The 12,033-nt window shown below is 42.4% G+C and overlaps 1 protein-coding gene across 1 annotated transcript in view; it reads left to right on the top strand.

Annotated features, from left to right (window-relative positions):
• The window catches only part of USH2A (usherin), a 784,083-nt gene that overhangs the window by 490,581 nt on the left and 281,469 nt on the right, over positions 1-12,033 (top strand). The gene's annotated exons all lie outside the window — the stretch shown is intronic.

The raw sequence follows: 12,033 nt of genomic DNA, 5'->3' as shown, positions 1-12,033 counted from the left end.
ACACTGTATCTTTGAACAATGAGGTTTTTAGGGTTAATCTTGTCAAGTCTTTTAATCAGAGGCCTCTTAGAAGATGTTGCCCTGTTGGCCAATTGCCATTCTGGCTCTATATTCAATGAGGACCCAAGTGACTTTCAAAAGGCTGGATATTAATCTCAAAAGGCACGGTATTTGCAACAATATCAATTGTATATGAAATTGATTCTTTTATGTCTACAATATCCTTAATTATATTATTTTAGTGAGAACAAGATATCAACTGAGATGGAATCAGGCCTATCTACCTTCCTTAATGCTTACATTAAAAAAATATATGAACAATAATATATAATAGTTCATCCATTTCTCCCAATTTGTAATTATTCCCAGGGAGCAAGTTTGGTATTTTACAAGGACACATCCAGTTCTTTCCTCTCAAGGGTACCATTTAGTAAATTATCAGCAGAGTGCAATAAACGACACACAAAGCCCAGAAAGCATTTATGCACCACTCAACGCGCCTACACCCCTTTTAGAGGGAACGTTACCTTCATTCTGGGGACTCTGACAGCATGAACACCAACTGTATACAGATGTATGAACCAGAGAGCTCCCACCCAAAATAGATTTTTGAAGAAACATTTTTTTAAAAAAAAAAACAACTGAAGATAAATTTCTAATCTCCTTAGATAGAGCATACTTGCTTGGCCCTCAGTAGAGGTTAACTAAAAATAATTATTCACCACTGCAGAGGTGATGACTCCATAGAATGCCACACTGGAAGAGGAGAGAAAATGTCTCCTTTTTTTCGCACCACAATTTCTATTCCCATAGACAGGGGGCAACGCTCGGATTTCCTCCGTGGTGATCTTTATTGAATAGGGGTCAGGATCTCCTACATAAATAAATTCCCAAACATTGTAAAGTACCAATTAGTACAGCAGCCTCTGTTGAGCAAATTCCTCTCCTGCCTCATCTTACCATAAAACAAGTCTTACAGACTCAATGTGGTTAGAATTTTCATGCATGGAGACACTGCTGTCTTTGTGATGTTTTTAGGGACTGGGTTCAAGGGCAATAGTGTTAACCCTTCATCTTCCTTCATTAAGAATTAGTAACACTTGATTGTGTAGCAGGTATTAACCCAGTGTTCATTTTCATTGAAATCCTTTCACCAAGACAGATGGCTTCTTCCTCTGCTTCACGCGTGATGTCACACACATCAGCAAAGGGCCAAAGGCTGACTGTCTGCCCCTCCAGGTTAAGTTACCAGTGCATGCTCGCCCCTGAGACATGATAACAGTGTCCTATATATTTTGGGTGTCAGTGGAGATGGGTGCCATCTCTGAATGGATGTGCAATTGAGTTGACAAAGACCGAGTGATTGGCACTGGGCACAAGCAGTTTTTCCGTCAAGGCTTCAAAGCCTTGCTTATAAAACCACCCATGCTGGGGCTTCCCTGGTGGCACAGTGGTTGAGAGTCCGCCTGCCGTTGCAGGGGACACGGGTTCGTGCCCCTGTCCGGGAGGATCCCACGTGCCGCGGAGTGGCTGGGCCCGTGAGCCATGGCCGCTGAGCCTGCGCGTCCGGAGCCTGTGCTCCGCAACGGGAGAAGCCACAACAGTGAGAGGCCCGCGTACCGCAAAAAAAAAAAAACCACCACCCATGCTGACAGCTCTATGCTGGTATCACGCTTCATACTTGATCCTAACTACCAACCTCCCAATTGGCGAAGTGCAATTTCCAATGTAGAAATTCGACATATCACCTTACAGAATGAAACAGAGAGGTCACCTCATGCCCACATTTAAATTTCATGCCATCGCTAGGCACCTTTCCGCATCAGCCAAAGCCTCGAAACATTCTGGTGCCAAAAAAAACCTGTCACCAATAGCAATATTTCTCATATGATACCGTGAGAGCATGATATTCATCAAGCCTGTGACCCAGCTGAGAGCAGAAAGAGAAACCTAGGCAGGAAGGTACCTAGAGCCAGAGAAACAAATGCTTGGGTACAAAGAGAGTTTCTCATAGATGGAGAAAAAAGGCTGTGAGGAAATTTTTTTTTTTTAATATTTCATTCCTCTGTAATCATTTTCCTACCATTTTTTTTTTTTTTTTTTATGGGTGTTGAATTTTGTCAAAAGCTTTCTCTGCATCTATTGAGATGATCATATGGTTTTTCTCCTTCAGTTTGTTAATATGGTTTATCACATTGATAGATTTGTGTATATTGAAGAATCCTTGCATTCCTGGAATAAACCCCACTTGATCATGGTGTATGATCCTTTTAATGTGCTGTTGGATTCTGTTTGCTAGTATTTTGTTGAGGATTTTTGCATCTATGTTCATCAGTGATATTGGCCTGTAGTTTTCTTTCTTTGTGACATCCTTGTCTGGTTTTGGTATCAAGGTGATGGTGGCCTCGTAGAAGGAGTTTGGGAGTGTTCCTCCCTCTGCTATATTTTGGAAGAGTTTGAGAAGGATAGGTGTTAGCTCTTCTCTAAATGTTTGATAGAATTCGCCTGTGAAGCCATCTGGTCCTGGGCTTTTGTTTGTTGGAAGATTTTTAATCACAGTTTCAATTTCAGTGCTTGTGATTGGTCTGTTCATATTTTCTATTTCTTCCTGATTCAGTCTTGGCAGGTTGTGCATTTCTAAGAATTTGTCCATTTCTTCCAGATTGTCCATTTTATTGGCATAGAGTTGCTTGTAGTAATCTCTCATGATCTCTTTTATTTCTGCAGTGTCAGTTGTTACCTCTCCTTTTTCATTTCTAATTCTATTGATTTGAGTCTTCTCCCTTTTTTTCTTGATGAGTCTGGCTAGTGGTTTATCTATTTTGTTTATCTTCTCAAAGAACCAGCTTTTAGTTTTATTGATCTTTGCTATTGTTTCCTTCATTTCTTTTTCATTTATTTCTGATCTGATTTTTATGATTTCTTTCCTTCTGCTAGCTTTGGGGTTTTTTTGTCCTTCTTTCTCTAATTGCTTGAGGTGCAAGGTTAGGTTGTTTATTCGAGATGTTTCCTGCTTCTTAAGGTGGGCTTGTATTGCTATAAACTTCCCCCTTAGAACTGCTTTTGCTGCATCCCACAGATTTTGGGTCGTTGTGTCTCCATTGTCATTTGTCTCTAGGTATTTTTTGATTTCCTCTTTGATTTCTTCAGTGATCACTTCATTATTAAGTAGTGTATTGTTTAGCCTCCATGTGTTTGTATTTTTTACAGATCTTTTACTGTAATTGATATCTAGTCTCATGGCGTTGTGGTCAGAAAAGAACTTGATACAATTTCAATTTTCTTAAATTTACCAAGGCTTGATTTGTGACCCAGGATATGATCTATCCTGGAGAATGTTCCATGAGCACTTGAGAAAAATGTGTATTCTGTTGTTTTTGGATGGAATGTCCTATAAATATCAATTAAGTCCATCTTGTTTAATGTATCATTTAAAGCTTGTGTTTCCTTATTTATTTTCATTTTGGATGATCTGTCCATTGGTGAAAGTGGGGTGTTAAAGTCCCCTACTATGAATGTGTTACTGTCGATTTCCCCTTTTATGGTTGACAGTATTTGCCTTATGTATTGAGGTGCACCTCTGTTGGGTGCATAAATATTTACAATTGTTATATCTTCCTCCTGGATTGATCCCTTGATCATTATGTAGTGTCCTTCTTTGTCTCTTCTAATAGTCTTTGTTTTAAAGTCTATTTTGTCTGATATGAGAATTGCTACTCCAGCTTTCTTTTGGTTTCCATTTGCATGAAATACCTTTTTCCATCCCCTTACTTTCAGTCTGTATGTGTCTCTAGGTCTGAAGTGGGTCTCTTGTAGACAGCAAATATATGGGTCTTGTTTTGGTATCCATTCAGCCAATCTGTGTCTTTTGGTGGGAGCATTTAGTCCATTTACATTTAAGGTAATTATCGATATGTGTGTTCCTATTCCCATTTTCTTAATTGTTTTGGGTTCGTTATTGTAGGTCCTTTCCTTCTTTTGTGTTTCTTGCCTAGAGAAGTTCCTTTAGCAGTTGTTGTAGAGCTGGTTTGGTGGTGCTGAACTCTCTCAGCTTTTGCTTGTCTGTAAAGGTTTTAATTTCTCCATCAAATCTGAATGAGATCCTTGCTGGGTAGAGTAATCTTGGTTGCAGGTTTTTCTCCTTCATCACTTTAAATATGTCCTGCCACTCCCTTCTGGCTTGCAGAGTTTCTGCTGAAAGATCAGCTGTTAACCTTATGGGGATTCCCTTGTGTGTTATTTGTTGTTTTTCCCTTGCTGCTTTTAATATGTTTTCTTTGTATTTAATTTTTGACAGTTTGATTAATATGTGTCTTGGCGTATTTCTCCTTGGATTTATCCTGTATGGGACTCTCTGTGCTTCCTGGACTTGATTAACTATTTCCTTTCCCATATTAGGGAAGTTTTCAACTATAATCTCTTCAAATATTTTCTCAGTCCCTTTCTTTTTCTCTTCTTCTTCTGGAACCCCTATAATTCGAATGTTGGTGCGTTTAATGTTGTCCCAGAGGTCTCTGAGACTGTCCTCAGTTCTTTTCATTCTTTTTTCTTTATTCTGCTCTGCAGTAGTTATTTCCACTATTTTATCTTCCAGGTCACTTATCCGTTCTTCTGCCTCAGTTATTCTGCTATTGATCCCCTCTAGAGTACTTTTAATTTCGTTTATTGTGTTGTTCATCGTTGCTTGTTTCATCTTTAGTTCTTCTAGGTCCTTGTTAACTGATTCTTGCAATTTGTCCATTCTATTGTCCATTCTATCTCCAAGATTTCGGATCAACCTTACTATCATTATTCTGAATTCTTTTTCAGGTAGACTGCCTATTTCCTCTTCATTTGTTAGGTCTGGTGGGTTTTTATCTTGCTCCTTCATCTGCTGTGTGTTTTTCTGTCTTTTCATTTTGCTTATCTTACTGTGTTTGGGGTCTCCTTTTTTTTTTTTTTGCAGGCTGAAGGTTCGTAGTTCCTGTTGTTTTTTGTGTCTGTCCCCAGTGGCTAAGGTTGGTTCAGTGGGTTGTGTAGGCTTCCTGGTGGAGGGTACTAGTGCCTGTGTTCTGGTGTATGAGGCTGGATCTTGTCTTTCTGGTGGGCAGGTCCACGTCTGGTGTTGTGTTTTGGGGTGTCTGTAGACTTATTATGATTTTGGGCAGCCTCTCTGCTAATGGGTGGGGTTGTGTTCCTGTCTTGCTAGTTGTTTGGCATAGGATGTCCAGCACTGTAGCTTGCTGGTCGTTGAGTGAAGGTGGGTGCTGGCGTTGAGATGGCGATCTCTCGAAGATTTTTGCTGTTTGATATTATGTGCAGCTGGGAGGCCTCTTGTGGACCAGTGTCCTGAAGTTGGCTCTCCCACCTCAGAGGCACAGCACTGAGTCCTGGCTGCAGCACCAAGAGCCTTTCATCCACAGGGCTTCTTAATTTGGGATGATTCGTTGTCTATTCAGGTATTCCACAGATGCAGGGTATATCAAGTTGATTGTAGAGCTTTAATCCGCTGCTTCTGAGGCTGCTGGGAGAGATTTCCCTTTCTCTTCTTTGTTCTCACAGTTCCCAGGGGCTCAGCTTTGGATTTGGCCCCACCTGTGCGTGTAGGTCGCAGGAGGGCGTCTGTTCTTTGCTCAGACAGGACGGGGTTAAAGGAGCCGCTGATTCGGAGGCTCTGGCTCACCCAGGCCGGGGGGGGGTAGGGAGGGTCACGGAGTGCGGGGCGGGCCTGCAGCGGCAGAGGCCGGCGTGACGCTGCAGCCTGAGGCGCGCCGTGCGCTCTCCCGGGGGAGCCGTCCCTGGATCCCGGGACCCTGGCAGTGGCGGGCTGCACAGGCTCCCCGGAAGGGCGTGTGGCTAGTGACCTGTGTTCGCACACAGGCCTCCTGGCGGCGGCAGCAGCTGCCTTAGCGTCCCATGTCCGTCTCTGGGCTCCGCACTCTTAGCCGCGGCTCGCGCCCGTCCCTGGAGCTCTCTCAAGCAGCGTTCTTAATCCCCTCTCCTCGTGCACCAGGAAACAAAGAGGGACGTAAAAGTCTCTTGCCTCTTCGGCACGTCCAGACCCCTCCCCGGACTCTCTCTCGGCCAGCCGCGGCGCACCAACACCCTGCAGGCTGTGTTCACGCCGCCAACCCCAGTCCTCTCCAGGCGCTCCGACAAAAGCCGGAGCCTCAGCTCCCAGTCCCGCCCGCCCCGGTGGGCGAGCAGACAAGCCTCTCGGCTGGTGAGTGCCGGTCGGCCCGATCCTCTGCGCTGGAATCTGTCCGCTTTGCCCTCCGCACCCCTGTTGCTGTGCTCTCCTCCGCGGCTCCCAAGCTCCCCCACTCCACCTCCCGAAGTCTCCACCCGCGAAGGGGCTTCCTAGTGTGTGGACACTTTTCCTCCTTCACAGCTCTCTTCCGCTGGTGCAGGACCCGTTCCTATCCTTTTGTCTCTGTTTAGTTTTTTCTTTTGCCCTAACCAGGTACGTGGGGGGTTCCTTGCCTTTTGGGAGGTCTGAGGTCTTCTGCCAGCGTTCAGTAGGTGCTCCGTAGGAGTTGTTCCACGCGTAGATGTATTTCTGGTGTATCCCCTACCATTTTTTAAATTAATTAATTTACTTATTTATTTTGGGCTGTGTTGGGTCTTCGTTTCCGTGCGAGGGCTTTCTCTAGTTGCGGCGAGCGGGGGCCACTCTTCATCGCGGTGCGCATGCCCCTCACTATCGTGGCCTCTCTTGTTGCGGAGCACAGGCTCCAGACGCACAGGCTCAGTAGCTGTGGCTCACGGACCCAGTTGCTCCGCGGCATGTGGGATCTTCCCGGACCAGGGCTCGAACCCATGTTCCCTGCATTGGCAGGCAGATTCTCAACCACTGCGCCACCAGGGAAGCCCCCTGTGAGGAATTTTAATAGTGTTTTTTCAAATAATTTGTCATTTACATCAGTGGGCCACCAATATCCAGTACCATGCAGTTTTAAAAATCGAGCGTGGGGGGCTTCCCTGGTGGCGCAGTGGTTGGGAGTCCGCCTGACAATGCAGAGGACACGGGTTCGTGCCCTGGTCCGGGAGGATCCCACATGCCGCGGAGCGGCTGGGCCCGTGAGCCAGGGCTGCTGAGCCGGCGCATCCGGAGCCTGTGCTCCGCAGCGGGAGAGGCCACAACAGTGAGAGGCCCGCGTACTGCAAAAAAAAAAAAAAAAAAAAATCTAGTGTGCTGCATGCCGCGGAGTAGCTGGGCCCGTGAGCCATGGCCGCTGAGCCTGCGCGTCAGGAGCCTGTGCTCCACAACAGGAGAGGCCACAGCAATGAGACGCCCGCACCCCCTGACAAGAAAAAAAAAAAAAAAAATCTAGTGTGCTGATGCCAAATAATAATAATGCACATTTCCTATGAATATTTTAAATCCAGTTAAACTTGTGTTAATGAAAGATGGTTTTTCCAGCCAACTTGGTCAGTGTAGTGTTCGACTATTTGCAACCAGATAAATACAAACAACACATGATGTTTTTTTTTTTTTGAACAAGCTGCTGGCAGTCCAAGCACCTGGAATGTCTGCAGCCTACAAAAATGCATTAAGATTGTGATAGACTTGGGAGCATGGGATTAATAACATGAAGACACTTACCTATCAGCTGAAACTTTTCGATATCTTTTAACCAGAAATAACCATCTCTTCTGATTTTATTGTTTGTCCCTCTCTTTTGTGTGCTTAAAATTGTTTTCCGTGCAGTATAGGCATGTGAAAATGGTAGCTGGCTGGAAGGGAAAGTCTCCTTCAACTTCAGCTTAAATGTGCGTGTGCTCTTTTGCCTACTAAAATCCTGCCCTGTGTAAAATATAAGATAACCCACTTTTCTTGAAAAATGTAGATTCCCTAGACTAATAAAATTCACATTTCTCCCAAGGTTTCTTAGCTAACAAGACTGAAATATGGACTATCTCTTTATTTGAGTCATTTTAACAGCAAACATATATGTATACACGATTAGATGAACCTGATGAAAATGAGATTCTTTTCTAAAAATCAATTCTCTACCCCCAAAACAAAACAAAACAGAAAATCCAGATTGCTTCTAGGGATGACCATTTAGTTGTCAAATACTTTTCAAAGACTAAAAGTTGAATCATTTCACTAAATTTGTAGTTAAAAACTCCACATTTGTATTTCTAACCGTTAATCTAAGAGGCATTATTAAATAAAGTTGGGGGATTTGAACAGTTGTTTCTATAGATTTACTTAGACAGTTTTTTCATGTGTTCATTATTTTGCTAACAGACTGATTGTTCATGAGTTTTGACTGGCGTCTGCTAAAAGATAGAAAGATGTATCTTATTACTTACACGGTGAGGTTTTCAGTACTATTAACATATTGTATTCACTCATAGTATTAGGTTTTACTGTTATTTTTTCCATACTTAAAATTGCTCTGTGAGCAAAGGATGAAGCAATGAGGGAAATTATCATAGTATCTGGGTCCTGTTTTACTTTCCTCATTAGCAGTTTGGAGCAGTTTTCCCCTTTCATTCATCTTTAAGATTCTCATAGCAGTTTACAAAGCAACAGTTGTTCTTCTGCAGTAAAAGAGAAAGATCTTGCAATGTTCATTGAAATCAGTATTGGAACACATTTCTGCCTCGTTTGTTGTCTGACAACATTCTAGTCATCCATCAAGCCCCAGCTCATACGTCACCTCCTGTGTGAAGCCTTCCCTCCTCATATCTACCTTAGAATTTTGGTTTGTGTTTACTTGTGTACCATCGATATCTCCTTCTGAATTGTAACTTCTCAGGACCTAGGGTTCCATCTCATTTATCTTTGTAGTTCCAGTGCCTGGTGGAGGGTCTCATATAGAGCAGGTACCCAAAATTGTTAATGAACTGATGAAAAAGAGTCTCATGTAAGCAAATCCATGAAAACACAACCAAGCAAACCTTAATTGGGTACCTGCCATGTAGGAGGGACTGAAAGAGACATGAAAATTACAAGGATGAATAGGAGAGTTTTCTTTACTTGAGGCGTCCACTGTCTGGTGGCAAGAAAGACATAGAGTAAAACCATAGTTAGAGTGTTCAAAGCTGAGAGCAAGCCCAGAGGAGAGCATTTCCCTCAACATGGGGTATCAGGAAAGCCTTTCTGGATGAGAACACCAGGAGAGGAAATAGGGAATGGTTTCTATTTGGAATTCACATGAATATCAGATTTCAAATTTACTTCCTCATCATTGGTTCAGAAAAAGGCGGGAAAAGCAATTGCTGTAAGAGGTGTCCACTGACACTTGAGACAGGCAGGGCGGCTTGCAGGATGTTCTGCGCGTGGTTCCAGCCTCTGTGTACGAGCCAAGGAGGGTGAGGATGAGAGGCAGATGTAAGAGAAGGAAATCCCAAAGGCAGTCCTCATTCTTTGCCTTGGTCAGAGGCAGCCTCTGGCTGGCCCTGTGATTCAACCTTAGCTGTCTTGACTAGGATAGTGAATGTTCTAATTAGAGAGACCTCTGCTGGCCCAAAACCATGTGCTATTTCAGAATGAAGGGGGACAGATATATAGAAATAGAATTCCAGAAGGAAAACACGTTTCCTTCTTATTCTCACAACCTGTAATGAGTAAAACACCGAGTCCTTGTGACAGGGAGGGGAAGGAAACTTGTGGTATGAAATTTGATCGGTTGATCAAGATACTTCTAGAGCAGGATTTTCCAATCATTCAGTAAGTGTATTTGTATCCTTAAGAGTATTTAAATTTTAGAACTAATATTGCGTGGTAGAGATCTTTTTATCAGTGTGCTTTAGAACTGAAGGTCAACCTGAATCTTGAGTGTTCTATGTGAGAGAAAAACAGAAACATTTGTAAATAAGAGTGACACAGGTTTGTAACAGTAGATTTTATTTTACTGAATGAAGAAATGTGAACTGTAAGTTTCGGTGGTGCTGCACGATGATTTTGCTTTTCTATTCAAATACCTGTCCTAATTGCTTTAAATACTAACTTGTGAAGGCTTCTCCTCTCAAGCAGTGATGTAGGTCTCTACTTTACCCACAATGGAAGATCCTTGATGCAAAGTAAATAATGTAAACTGCTGATTTTGAGAGCGAAGTGGCCCTGTATGTCTGTGCCTACATACTTTGTTTCCTGTTGCATAGATTCCACCCCTCAAATCCTTGCATTCCCAGAATTTATAAAAACAAATATTTATTATCTTTACATTTTCATTTTTATATCCTAAGATCAGAAGCTGAAAGTGACCCATAGAAAATCCTTTGAAAGGATGGATCGATTCATGAAAACTTCTATCCACCTGGCCTCAATTTCCCTCTTGAGCTCTTGAATCTCTTTTGGGAACAGAAAGCCCACTGTTCTTCCAAATTTGGAACCTCTAGTTCTTTTAGGACTTTTTTCTGCCATCATGAATTCTCACATCAACACATTTCATCTTCTGTTCCAAACTTTCAAGGAAAAATCCATAGCCATTCACCATACAACAAATCCCAAGTCTGGGAGTCAGAACACTCTTCCTAGCCTTCCTCTGCTGTCCTGGTCTCGGGAGAAAGAGAGAAAATAGTTCCCCAGTATCGGTTCACCTACTTGCAGACGATACATCATATCCTTTCAATTTCAACAACCTTCTAGTCTTCAGATGTTTCTTTTATTGAGCAACGATGCCTATGTTACACAGGTCTTTTCCTGTTTCATCAGTTGTCAAGATGCTGAATGTTCATACTTGTGCCAAGCTGCGGTGCGCGTTCTTAATATTTGTTTTGGGATACAACTGTTGTACCCTCTTCATCATCAAGAGATTAAGTATTCTTTATCATTATTTTACTTGTCCTATTGCTTAAGTCTTTTATTATGAGCTGTCAAAAAATCTTTTGGGGAAGTAGTTGGGGTATAAATAATAAATTGATAAAAAAACTCATGATTAAAGATGGGATAGAATCCATCACTCCACTCTTCTGCTAACATTTCAGTAGTGAGTATCAAGAGGCTACAGGAACAATTAGCGTAGGGTATATACTACTCCGTATAATTATATATCCATCTATTTGCCACCTTGATTTTTAATTCATTGGCAGATTTAGAGGATATCCACTTATGGAGTTAATATTGCTGAAAAAGAGCTTTTGAACAGAGTGAGTTTTTAATTAGAATGGCAAAAAGTTGCTTCAAGGCGGTAATAACATACCGGGAAAACTGAGGCACCTTCGGTAACTCTAGTAGCAAACAAGTTGTAGAAGACCCAAGAAAACGACTGAAAAAAGTTATATACACACTACAGATGTGAGTCATTCAAACCATTTATTCACACACACACACACACACACACACATGCCTACGCACCCATCCTTCCCAGTATACACCCCTGAGTATAAAAATAAGCAGGCCCTTCCGTGAACAATCTCATTACTCTCTTTTAAGCTGGGGCTGAATTTTTGAAGCTGATGAGCGAAATCGTTTCCCATAAAAGATAATTTCATTTGCCAAAATGAAACTACTTTCTGTTATTAATGCTGTAATGAAACAGCTTGAAATATGAATCAGTGATCTGAACAGAAAGGATGTTCCCCGTTCCCCGCTCCAGGAGGGGAGTTCTCTAAACAATTACACCCACGGAGAGGGCTGTTCGGTTGTATTTTCATCACTAGCCAGCTGAGCTGTGTGGCTGTCATACTTGCCGGTCTCCCCTCCAGTGACAGCCGCATTGACAACATGTTATACTCCACATTGATTTTACAGTTAAGGAGCTGATTGTGATATATAGGGATTTTAAGAATTCAGCTGAGAGGCTGACTTTTGCCTTTTATCATTCCATTAAAATTTTATAACCATCTTTTTCATGTCATTTCATCCATGAATTCTTACTTTAGAAGTGATAGCTACTGCTGTGAGCATAACTTTTCTCATGTTCGGAGCTTTTTATTGTATTAGCAAACTACCCCAATTATAGTTATTACTCATGTTTTACATAATTGTGGTGACCCTTTCAGCCATGCAGTAGCATGCCGGTTGATTTGTATATAGAACTAGACGATTCGGCTTATCATTTTAAAGCACTAAATTGAAAGCGTGCCAGGAGTCAG

This window comes from Tursiops truncatus, chromosome 1 (genome assembly GCF_011762595.2).
Source record: "Tursiops truncatus isolate mTurTru1 chromosome 1, mTurTru1.mat.Y, whole genome shotgun sequence".
Taxonomy (NCBI): Eukaryota; Metazoa; Chordata; class Mammalia; order Artiodactyla; family Delphinidae; genus Tursiops; species Tursiops truncatus.
The sequence above is the reverse complement of the archived record's forward strand: the minus strand, read 5'-3'. Positions and strand labels throughout refer to the sequence as shown.